Source organism: Stigmatopora nigra, chromosome 19 (genome assembly GCF_051989575.1).
Source record: "Stigmatopora nigra isolate UIUO_SnigA chromosome 19, RoL_Snig_1.1, whole genome shotgun sequence".
In the NCBI taxonomy this organism is placed as follows: Eukaryota; Metazoa; Chordata; class Actinopteri; order Syngnathiformes; family Syngnathidae; genus Stigmatopora; species Stigmatopora nigra.
In genome coordinates this window covers 7,316,470-7,328,416 of record NC_135526.1, presented here as the reverse complement: position 1 = coordinate 7,328,416, position 11,947 = coordinate 7,316,470, and the positions used below count along the sequence as shown (strand labels likewise).

Genomic DNA, 11,947 nt, shown 5'->3' with positions numbered 1-11,947 from the left:
AATCTTCATTTCATAAATCTTAAACTCTATCGTCTTAACCCAGCCACCCCCCTTTTCTCCCCACCATCGTCTCACCCCCCTTTCACCATTCGACGGGATCTGCATGTGATGCGATTTGCTTCTGAGCGCGTGCACGTGGCGTGGAGCGTATCCAACACGTGCCCAAGTCTTGTGCGCGTGAGTGCGTCTTTGGTGCAATATTGGGAAGATCAGTCAGGGTTTTGTTTTTTCAGTCATATTTTTTATTTTTTGCTTTCGCAAACAACAGAAATGCCGGAAATGTGTGCCTTGTTAATTATGCTGTTTGATTTGACAGTCCAATGGCTGGCCAACAAAAGCTTTTCCTATACTATCTCTGACTAAAGTAAGTGTTCCTCACTGGATTAGAAGACTCTATGTGCCTGATCCCCCCCTCCAGATGCTATCTGGACTTGGCCATGGAGCCAGTGGCAATGCCCATCTCACGGCATGTTTTCTACGTGAATCTTTTCAAGCATAGAGGGTACACTGGCCACTTGGTCTTTTCTCAACATCCAAAAAAAAAGTTCGATTAGCTCAGAGACCCTCATAGAGGGTCTGGCTCGTGATTTTCATCAAATAGAGGTCGGCGTTCCATGGGTCAGTCCGTCAGTGCACTCGACTGCTTCCTCCCATCATGTTCATGTTTTCTGCTGCCGTGTTCAGACCATCTGGCTCGTTTGCCTCTTTCACCGCTAGTTGCACCTCATCTAGGAACAGTGAGGTCCTTGTATTCCTCTTGAGCCTGCTTTCCCAGTTCAGTGTTCCATGAGTATATGCCCGTAAGCGCTTATTCTGCAACCCCCACAGCCCTGATATATATACAATTACTAAGGTACATTGCGATTTTCCAGGAATGTTAAATATCAATCTCGTGCCCTGCAATTGGCTGGGAGCAATTTCAGTGTACCTTGCTTACAGCCCGTAGGCTCCTGGTACAAGCAACGGCCCCCTTGTGACATTTGACTCTAGGATAAGCAGCAAGGATAATGAATAAATGGTAAAAATGTATTATGAGTCATGTTTATTCCTCTTTGTTCTGCTCAAAATGTCTTCATTTGGGTTGTGAGATGGATTCTATATCTGCTGACAATGGGTGAAAGCTGCAGTGTATATACAGTATGTGTTGTCGACAAATGCGCATTCACCTGCACATTCATGCCTATGAGCAATTTAAGTTGTTCAGTGGACCCTATACAAATGTTTTGGGATCTGTGAAGAAGCCAGAGTACCTGGAAAAACTCATACAAGCAAGCAGAGAACATGCAAATAGTGTACTAATTCGACTTGTGGCCAGAGCCAATATTAAAGAGAGGTCAGAACCAATGCTTTTATATCTATATCTGCATTATCATTCTTAGGTGTGTGGTGTTTAATTGTTTTTGATGAAAACCTGTGTGGGGTTTATTTGTGTACTCTGGTTTAAATTCTGAAAATGAAACCAGTTAATTGTCATTGGCCGGAAACCATCATTGGGAGATACACAAGTACATTTTGGAATGGCTCCAGTACAAAGGCCTATTAAGGATGTATTGAAATTAAATGGTTAAACAGCTTCAGTGCTAACTAAATTTTAACTCTGTATGTATGTACACAGCAGCTCTTTTCCACACTCTGAGGGATTGAGCCATCTCCTCCTTAAACCAGGTGATAGAGGTAAAGTTAAAAGAGGGGAATACGCAGAGGAAGATTGATGGCTGTGATTTACCTCAAAAAATGTGCACGTTATGAGCAAATAATCACTCCCGTTGAACAGGCTTTTGGATTTTTTCTTTTTTTTTCTTGCTGGAATCAGTGGTTAGGTGATGAGAGGTACACTCTTCTCTCTCTTGGACATCCATCATGCCAAACTGTATACACGCTGATAATTTGTTGGGTGTCACAGTAGGCTACACACTATATACACATTGCTGAGCTGTTTGTGATGGAGACAGTCTTGTGTTTCTTACGTATATGAAGTGGTGGCGGGGAAAAAAAGTGGCAGAGATGTGTGCTCAGTGGATCGTGTTAAGTGTCACATGAGTCATAACGCATGGTTAGCTTTATTAGGTAACACACTTGAACATGATGTGGGTTTCCATTTTGTGTAAATAAAACATATTGATCAATACATCCATTTGTTTGAAATACCGCTTGAGTCACAGCGATTTGACCCTGAGTGAGAGGCTGGGGCCTCCCTTGCTGGTTCAGCTGTCAATCACACAGAGACTGACAAGATAGTTGCATTAATATCTGCTCCCTTTTTTTACTAGTTGGCTTTTTAAGCAATCTATTTGTCATATTTGTACGAGTTTTGGGAAGTTCTCACTGACTTAAGTTGTCTTTCTTAAGATAAAATTGAAAACCATGTTAAATACTGTATTTAAAGAGCACTAATGATTCTCTATGCATCCAAGTGAACATAGCCAGACCAGTGTTTTGTTCGTCTCCCTCTTGACGAGGTTACTTGAGAAAATCTAGATTATTAGGAAGTTCTAAAAGGGAATTTACAAGACATAAATGCCAATGTTGTTCTTCCACTTGATTATGCAGTTTTAGTATTCCCTGTTTTTTTTTATGGACTCGATGATTCCCAGAATGTTTTTGGGAATTTATTTATTTTTTTAAGTTCTTTTTAGAAGGATTTCCTTTTTGCCCAACCTTGAAGCAAGTTATCTTTTCATCTTTTACCAATTTGATCTGGGAAGATCAAGCTAATTGAGGCTGTCCTTGTAGGGGTGGATGCATTTCAGCAAGTGCTTATCAACATTTGGTGAAGTCATTTAATACTACTATAAAGATATGAGCGATATTCTGTGTTAATCCCCCCTAAAAAAATGTTCCAGGATCTCGTCTTGATGCTCATCAAATCACGGCGTACGTGAGGTGGACGTACGTCACTGCAGACACAGGCCACTCCTCACTCGTGGGTTTACATAACATGTTATTATAATCTCGCGATTTAGCCAACCAACGCGCAACAGTTTAGGTTGGCCCGAGCATTCAAATCCTGCTGACCATCTGTTACGTCGCTTACTTGCTTCACTTCAAATACTTTGCTTGTCTACTGCAATGTGTTTATTTCACATCATCTGTAATTGCTTTCATTGTGTACTTAATGCTTCATCTCACAAATTCGACAAATGCTGGTGACGGGACAGACGAAAGGGTCTGAAAAACAATGATTATTACTGAAATCACTTCATGTGTTTAAACCTGTTGGCCAATTGTATCTACACTGCTTGGTTTAACAACTTTTAGGGTGTGTACAGTATTACAGATAACTTGAGGGTGTCATGTACGTTGTGTTGTGGATATACGCTAAGCTTCTTTTTCGTCCTTCACATTTATCAAAGCCTGTGACACCAACATAGAGGCATCGCACAGTTTCTCCTCCTCTGCTTTTAAAACTAGTAAAAGCAGAATAACACAGAAAACGATCTTTGTTCTTCACATCCTTCCAAGATTCTTTGTAGCCTCCACATAGATCAGAGAGAACATGTCCTCTTCTTCTGCATTTTTTCATTCGTTGCCTTTTTGTGCCTTTTCGGTGTGCTCACATTAAAGTCGCCAACCAAATATTCTTGCCATTTTCTTCATCTTCTTCTTCATCTTCAAACTCAATTCCTTCCTTTTATTCTTTGCTTCCAAGAGACTTAAGATGCGTTACCCCCGCATGAATACAAGGGAAAGCATCCGTCTACTCCTTCTTTTTCAGAATATTTATCTTGGATTGTGACCATGTCTTCTAGCATAGCAGTAGCTAAGGATAAGTTTTTTTTTTATCTTATTCTTTTGGCTGCTTTTTCTGTGACTTCTTCCCCACTTTCTTCCAATAATCCAAATGCACAGAAACCTGTCTTCCTCCATTTTTAACATCTGCCTTCCCCATATGGATTTGCCTTTGTCTGGTAAGACAAAGACATTAATGGATCATAAAGTCGCTTCCCTGTGAGAGAGATTGCATTGTAGCATCATTAACTACAGAAAATTATACACTGGGACAGTTCCTCTCAAACATTTCACTGATCTGAAGATAAAGTTGGAGTGCAGGGAAAAGGTGAGATGTGCACAAAACATTGTTAGCAGAAGTTAATGAAACACTAGGAAAAGGTGACATTATCATGTGATTTCAGGGAGAGAAAAAAATTGCACATACTCTTGCTGCCTCTATTTCTGGCGGTGTGGGAGTGTTTGTGTGCATTTGTGTCAGGAAGTGCAAGTGTGAAGAGACAGGGACTAAATAATAGAAAACATCACTTTTCAAATATTTTTTTGTACATTTTCATTTTGAGTTATGGTTCATTAATGGTCTTAAATCTCCATTAGTTTTTTTAAAATGATTTTTAGTGTAAATTGCTGCTTTTATGCTTACTCTAAAAGAAAACAAATGGTAAAATGGTTGGTACCAGTTGCATACAGTTTAAGATCGCAAAAGAAAAATGAAATGTTTTATGTTTTGAGATTAACTCCCTTTGTTATTTGTCATTCACATAATTTGCGTGAGCAGGAAATAAATTAGTTTATTGATGAGTCAGTAAGAATGGCAATTATGACAAATAACAGATCTTTTTAGATATAAATTTCAACCATTAGCATACATTGAAGGAATATGGTATCATGATTAAGGTGGGTGGGAATGACAATAATATCGAAGTCACAAATTATTATAATCATTATTAAAAAAACAAACAAACTGAACTTGAAATCCAATATTGCGTTTCATTCAACTGAATAGTTGGAAAACTTTGATCCAAGTTGAATATTGACCTAAAAGTGTCATCATAATAGTTTGGCATTAATATTTCATATAAAACCTCGGTTCACCAAGCATTGAAGGAATTTGACAACTATTTTGCCTCATTATTAGCCCTGTTTTGAGAACACTCCACCACCTTTGTGCATGCTGTCAAATCTCTCTAGACCATAATTGAGTCATCATTTTTGTTGCCTCGTTACACTCGAGTTACCATGAATACAGTCACACTGTAACTTTTATAAAGACATTCCATTGTTGTAGATGAATTCAAATCATTTCTTCTGAGAAATATATTTACCATCCAAACATGTCATTATGTTCAACCTTGGTTTTACTGTATCACTCTACTATAGAGGATTACCTCCATATAGTGTAACCACTATACAATATCGTACGACTGAAGAACCCTTTAAGGAATATAGTTAATTATTGCTCCTATCCCCCTGGACAATAAAAGGAAATGAAGGTGGTACTCGAATTCGTAAAGCTGCTGTTGACCTGCTGCCGACCCGCTGGGAGTCTCTTGCAATTGGAAGACCTAAACATGAACACACAGGCCATTTTTTTCCCTTTTTTCTCCTCCTCTCATGTTGCATTGCTGTCGCTCTGTGGATTATAAACCCCAGTAACACTCTTAAATTCACAACGGCCCTCTAGATTGGTGCTCGCGCATATCATCTATGCTGGTGGTGTCACATCCAAGGTTAAGTGTCTAATGAAGATGGATGTGGATGCCTTGTGCATTTTTTTTAGGCTTTATCTTTTGTTGTGTTCCCATGCATGATAGATCTGGGAAATAACCATATAGAACATCTGAAGTGGCTGTTTATTCAGCAAGTATTGTAATGCAACTATACACATCTGTGTTGGCATACATTTAAAATAATTTAAGGCCATATTAAGTCATCTCAAACACCTCTCAATTGCCATTTTAGTCACCCGTTCAGGCTCTACAGCTGCTTGCACATGATTGATGGAAAGCACAGTAGTGAGCAAGAGGTGGTCACTGGAGCTTAAAGAGGTAATAAGTGTGATGGCGGCTGAAGTGGTCGTGCTGGATGTACTGTAATTGTGCCGCAAACAATAGATGTAGCTTTGTATTTTGTTAGGTGTCAGTCCCTTGTGGATTCAACAAGCCAGACCCTGGACTGTTCAATTTCTATGTGTATTACCTGTAGTATAGTATTTGATTGTATCATATGCGCAGTCGATGAACTAAACTATCTAGTAGACAAGTAAAGAGAGAATCTTCTTTTATTTACTTTCAAATTTAACTAGATAGAAGCAACTAACAGTTAAATCTTGGAACAATTAACATCTACCCTAGACTTTAGACTTGTGAATAACATGAAAGCTACGATGAGTCACCAACAATTTTTTTTTTTTCTGCAAGGGACTATTGCAGTTTTTCCATTCCTGGAACGAATAGTCACTTGAAAGTAAAAGTGGAATCAGGAGGTGGTTGACTCACTGTTTACCGCGCTGAACTCGAGGCCAGATTTGTGGCCCCTCCTGGGCTTCCATCATGCCTCTTCTACCTGTGGCATTTCCCAACTCTGACCAGGAATCGTTATATTCATGCAGTGAGTGACCTCTGGCCCCTCAACATCAAACCTGTGTGGAAAATCAGATTTAAGCAGGACACCCCAAGCTTTTCACCTTGTTTGGCAACCCAATTGCCATAACTCAGAAGGTGGCAAGAATTCTTGACATGGGTGGTTTTGACACTTTTAAAGCAACTTACTTTTGTTCTTGGGTATTTATTTGTGTCAATTTTAAAGCCGATTAGTTGCTTGTTCTTCTTGTCTCTCCAGTGTCTTTTCATGCCAATGTTCATTTTGGCGAGCAACTGATGCTCTCACTCAGGGCTCTTTAGTATCTGCAGGTGATACTTCAGTGTCTTCTTCAATAACACACAACACATCAACTGCTGAGACTGCAGATTGGATTTTTCTTTTTTTTTTTTTCATGGCACCAACTGTCCAAACTATTCCAGAGGTTAAAAGCATCGCTTGGTCTCAGCCAAATAATTAAAGTTTTCCAAGCATGTCCACATAAACTCGCCAGGCTACATCATTAGTTACACTTGCACAAGAGCTGTTGGGGAAAATTCTGCCTTATTGGAGAGGCTCACTTTTGATTGTGTAATTTATCCACTACTGGCATTCTGCATTCATAGTTGGCAGTGATATAAAATTCTGCATCTGCGTTGTGATAGAATTTCCCTGCCTTTGCATGACAAAAAGAAATAGTCTGTTTGGGTTGAGTGTTAGTGCCACAATGATATATGCTGATGTGAAATATGTCAAGTCAACATTGGCGTGAAAGTTCCCCGCGGAGGATGTATTTACCCAAGCACCGTCAGCACATCTGAGGCAGCTGGGTAGAAATTGGTTGATACCGAATATGGCTACACAGAGTGATGGGATAGAAAGTGTATTGTCTTTTATGAGTAACAGTGCTGTTGTGATTACTAATTAGTGTGATATGATTTTAATAGGAAGAAAATTAGGTTTTGATCTCTGTATTGCAATTTGAAAACACTAGTGAGGAGTCTAGTAATAAGCTATTTTTTTGAGCCAATCGGATCACCGTAGTTCCGAGATGGGTAATGTAGATGAGGAGAAAAATCTATTATCGCGTGTAACCAGTTTCTCTGTATGACTGGATTGTCAATTATATGAATTAAATTAGCTTCTATAGGAGATTGGCAATGGCGCTCTTGAACTGCTATAATTCACGCCGACAAAAGAAAATGAAGTGGACCATAATTCTTTTTTTTCTTTGTTCTAAGGGAGAAAAAAAAAACTATATATAATTGACAAAAAATTCCATGTAGCCACATTAGGAGTTGGTAATAAATTAAATAAAAAATAGATTGCCTATAACAAATGAAGTTTCTCTTATCATTCACTTGCTTGCCTTAGTCATTCTGACTTATCTTGTTGGCACATTGACCTTGTTAACATCCTCTCTTGCTAATTCATTTTCTCTGGCTGAAGCGTCTGTCCAGTCATCCATTCATCCATCCATCAATCCGTTCATAGACTTGCAATAAAATGTCTTCCTAGAGTATTTTTTATCGTGAAGCCATGTAGCAGTGAAGCTATCGAAAGTTGACCTGAGCTACAGACATGTAGTTCATCAATCTGCTTCCTGTTTCAAATCCTCTCCCTCACGTCAATCTATCATCTTTACTCCGGAGCCGTGCTATGTCATGGCTGCCTCAATTTACTCGCTTCATATCACTCACTTGTATATGCAGTGACAAAGTGGGTAGTTGATGTCAGCCCTACTCAGTGATTCTCATAAACCATGATGCATTGGGGGGAGGCATCTATCCATAAAACCTATGCCAATACTTTATTGGATATCAGTATCCAGCAATTGGAGGGACATTTTAAATAGCATCATGATGGAACATCATAGTGTTTTGCCATGTTATCATTCGAATAAAAGTTCTGGAAACATTTTACCTCCAAATTATTAAAGCGCCGACTGTAATTATAAATATTTGTTGACTCATTTCAGAATTTAAGACAAGCTTTGCTAGATTTTTTACTGAAACGACACCCCTCCGCTACCTTTAAAAATAAAACTTTCCAGTATATCCTTCTTATTTGGCTTATTGATTAAAGCTAGTATATTTAGAGCATATCATGACGTGAAAATAAGAATAAAGCATAACATCAAAATGAAGACTTTTTTTTTTAGCTTGTGTAGCTGTAGACGCTTGTATTTCATGCCACATTTCCTCCTATTTGTGTTACACCAGAGAAATGGATTATGCAGTCAGTGTGTCGCCATGCAAAATGCTGTTTAATTAATGTACAAAAATATCAATCTTGCTCATACTGTGAGCACAAAGGGGATTATTTGGAGGTTACATTTAGCTTGGTCACGCAAATCCACCCACTGCTGAATTTGTGTATGCACATGTCATCCAATGTGTGGCCTGAAGCAACAACGGGATTCAGTGACGTTGATCAATTCCACCTTAATGGTGTACTAAATGTTACTTTCTTTAATCATCTTAAGATCACTGTTTCAAATTGCTTTCCAAATTTGATGAAAGACGCTTTTAAGAAGACTGCCGAGTTAACCAACCAATTTAGTTCCTAATTTAGTACTGCTGCAGCAACAAGCAATTGCCTTATGAAATGCAATTTTTTTTTATGATTGGACTCATTTCCTTTTTTTCCCTTTTTGTGGAACATGTGTCCCAAAATGTCCAATTTTTCCATCTTTATTTAGTTATGCTAGGTTTTTGCTAATAACTGTGGCTAAATATATATATATATATATATATATATATATATATATATATATATATATATATATATATATATATATATATATATATATATATATATATATATATATATATATATATATATATATATATATATATATATATATATATATATATATATATATATATATATATATATATATATATATATATATATATATATATATATATATATATATATATATATATATATATATATATAACTTTAGTTAGTTCAATGCATAGATTCAAAGCACATTAGTAAGTATGGATCATATAAAAGTACTTTCTTTTTATTATCAAGTTTTTATTCTTTAATATATATCTTTTTAATGTAATAATAGTCTTTTTTCAGTTTTGCATTTACGGGAGGCGTCTACTCTCTGACGCTTGATGCTGATCCAATTTGCATTGACTCGCTTTTAGCTGAGCTTTGCACTCTACTGAATGCCTTTTAGAGTTCTATATATTGTATTGTACAGTTGTATAGGAGATTACTTATTGACTTTCAATAGTATTTGATTAACTTTCGTGTTGGAATGAAGAAAAAAAAAGAAATTCATTCTTAATCCTGTCAAAGCTTTAACTAACCATGAGCATCCTATTCACTGCCTCAGTGTGTATTTTAGTTGCTGGTTTTTGACTTGAGAAAAAAGAGGGGTCGTAGGAACTCCGATTAATCACAAGTCTTTAACTTTTACATGAAGAACATCATGTATTATTACGGCTAAGTGACTAACTGCTGGGTCCTCAGCTGGAAAAGCAACACATTCACTTGCAGTGCAGCTCTCTTTGGAGAGTTTCTGCGTGGGTGGGCCCTCTGACTGGGATTTAAATATGGCTTCACATCTGCTTGTAGCTTTTTCTGAAGCACTATTACAAAGAGTAGAATATTAATGTTTGCCTGTCGCCATTGACGTCACACTGTGACGCATTATGATTTTTATTTCATCAGAAGCAGGCATCATTTCTAAAGGCTTTGTTGATGGCTTTTTTTGCCATAAAGTGACTACAAGTGTGGCAGAGAGGTAGAGTAACCACCTGCACCTTCACTTTGTATAATATGAATGATTTATAACTTGGTTATGATGTAGTTTGTCAAATAGGTAATTCACAGCCTTCTTTTTGACTGCCGTTTGTGGTGCCACCCATTCTTGCTTGTTGAGCCTATTTTAATTGTGTAAAATGCGAAGTCTCTCGTGGCTTTAATTGTGAAATAATGCGCAAATGTTCTTTGAATCCATGTTTCACATCTGCCATCCAAGATGATGTATTTGTTATACTTGATCTGAAACAGCTCCCTCTTATTTTCTTCATGCTCTTTGAAAATGAAGTTATGTAAATGTTTGACTCACAAGGTTGTTCTTTTGTTCATTTGGATTCAAAGAAACTATTTCAAGTTGTTTCATAAGTTTGCTCATTTTTTTCATGTCAGTCTTTGTGGAAAGACAATTTGGCTTTTAGAAGGGTTATTTTAGTTACACCATATCTGATCCAAAGGTGTTTGAATCATCCAAGGATACAGGGAGCCATAAATCGACTCAGCCAACCAGCCAGTTATAGCAAACCATCTGTTATCTATTTTTTTCTTCCATTTTTCACCTTTTTTTTCTAATTCTGTCCCTTCCATTGAAATTTCATCCTTGAGTTGAATGTACTTAATTTAACACTAACCCACCACCACTTGTTTTTTTTAAACCACATTAATGACATCATTTAACAATGCTGCATATTTTTGGTATGAATGAGCACATTGTTTTGAACGCATGGTGGGGTAGAATGAGCTCAACTCAAAGTTGGCTGAAGAACAGATGGACCAGACCAAATGATCTATTTTGCTTGGTTACCATGGTGATAAGAGTTGACCTTCTTTGGATCGAATATTTGTCTATATCTTGATATGGCCAACAGAACCGTTTTTACACCGTCCTCGCTGCTATCATGTATTTGCACCATCGCCACTTTCATGACTTTACCTACTTGATCACCAAATGTCATACCACCATTTTTTTACGATACAAAGTCTTGGTAAATGTGTGCCTACTGTAGTATATTCTCCGGCTGAACAGTACAAGCAACTCAAGTTGTCTTCTTTCTTGTCTAGTCAATGCCCTTCGCTATATCAACATTCCAGCTTTCTCTAACAGCCCAAAATGCCAAGCTTTAATGGGAAGGGTGTTGACTTGTAACGGCTATAAAAGCAGTAGGCGGTGTGTCCTGGCCATAAAATTCCATTCCCTTTGACCGCATGCTGCTAAACAGCCTGACGTTAAATACAAAAAAATCTTGGTGCCAAAGGCGATGAATGGTTTCAAATAATTGTATTTTACTGTACGTCAGTGATTAGGTTAGTTGGTGTATGCTGTAGCTCAGCATATCTTATGCTTCTCGTTAAATGATGTATGGTATATCATACTGGTAATAGGTCGCGATCAACATTCCTTTACGTCTATGTTGTGTGGATTAATGTGCACATCTGCCCAACGCTATTCTGTAACTGCACTGTAATCTCCATGTTGAGGTCACAGCAAGCTGCTTAATAGCCACAACTCCTCTTTAGGTACAGATTGGCTTTCCCTGTCACCCATCATGTGAATCTTTCTATTCCACCCTGTGTCACTCTTCCCCTACTGGGCTAATCCTTGCTCGGAATGTGATTTTCTTTTTAAAAATGTCATTGTCTTTCATGCTTTTTTTCTCCATTCTGTCAGGAGATTGCGTACAGGTGTAGCTCAGGTGAAGTAGTGGCAAATAAATGTAGTGTGTGACTAGTTCAGTTCTGTTTCATTTCCAGTGAAGGTAAATGGCTTTAAAAATATGTAGGAGATGATGGATCCATTTTCTCATTAGCATCCTCCATTCATCTCCTATTAAACATACTCACTTTTGGGTTTATAAGC

At 37.7% G+C, this 11,947-nt stretch overlaps 1 long non-coding RNA gene across 1 annotated transcript in view; it reads left to right on the top strand.

Moving 5' to 3' along the window:
* Window positions 1–11,947, top strand: part of LOC144212163 (uncharacterized) — a 70,548-nt gene that overhangs the window by 33,979 nt on the left and 24,622 nt on the right. The gene's annotated exons all lie outside the window — the stretch shown is intronic.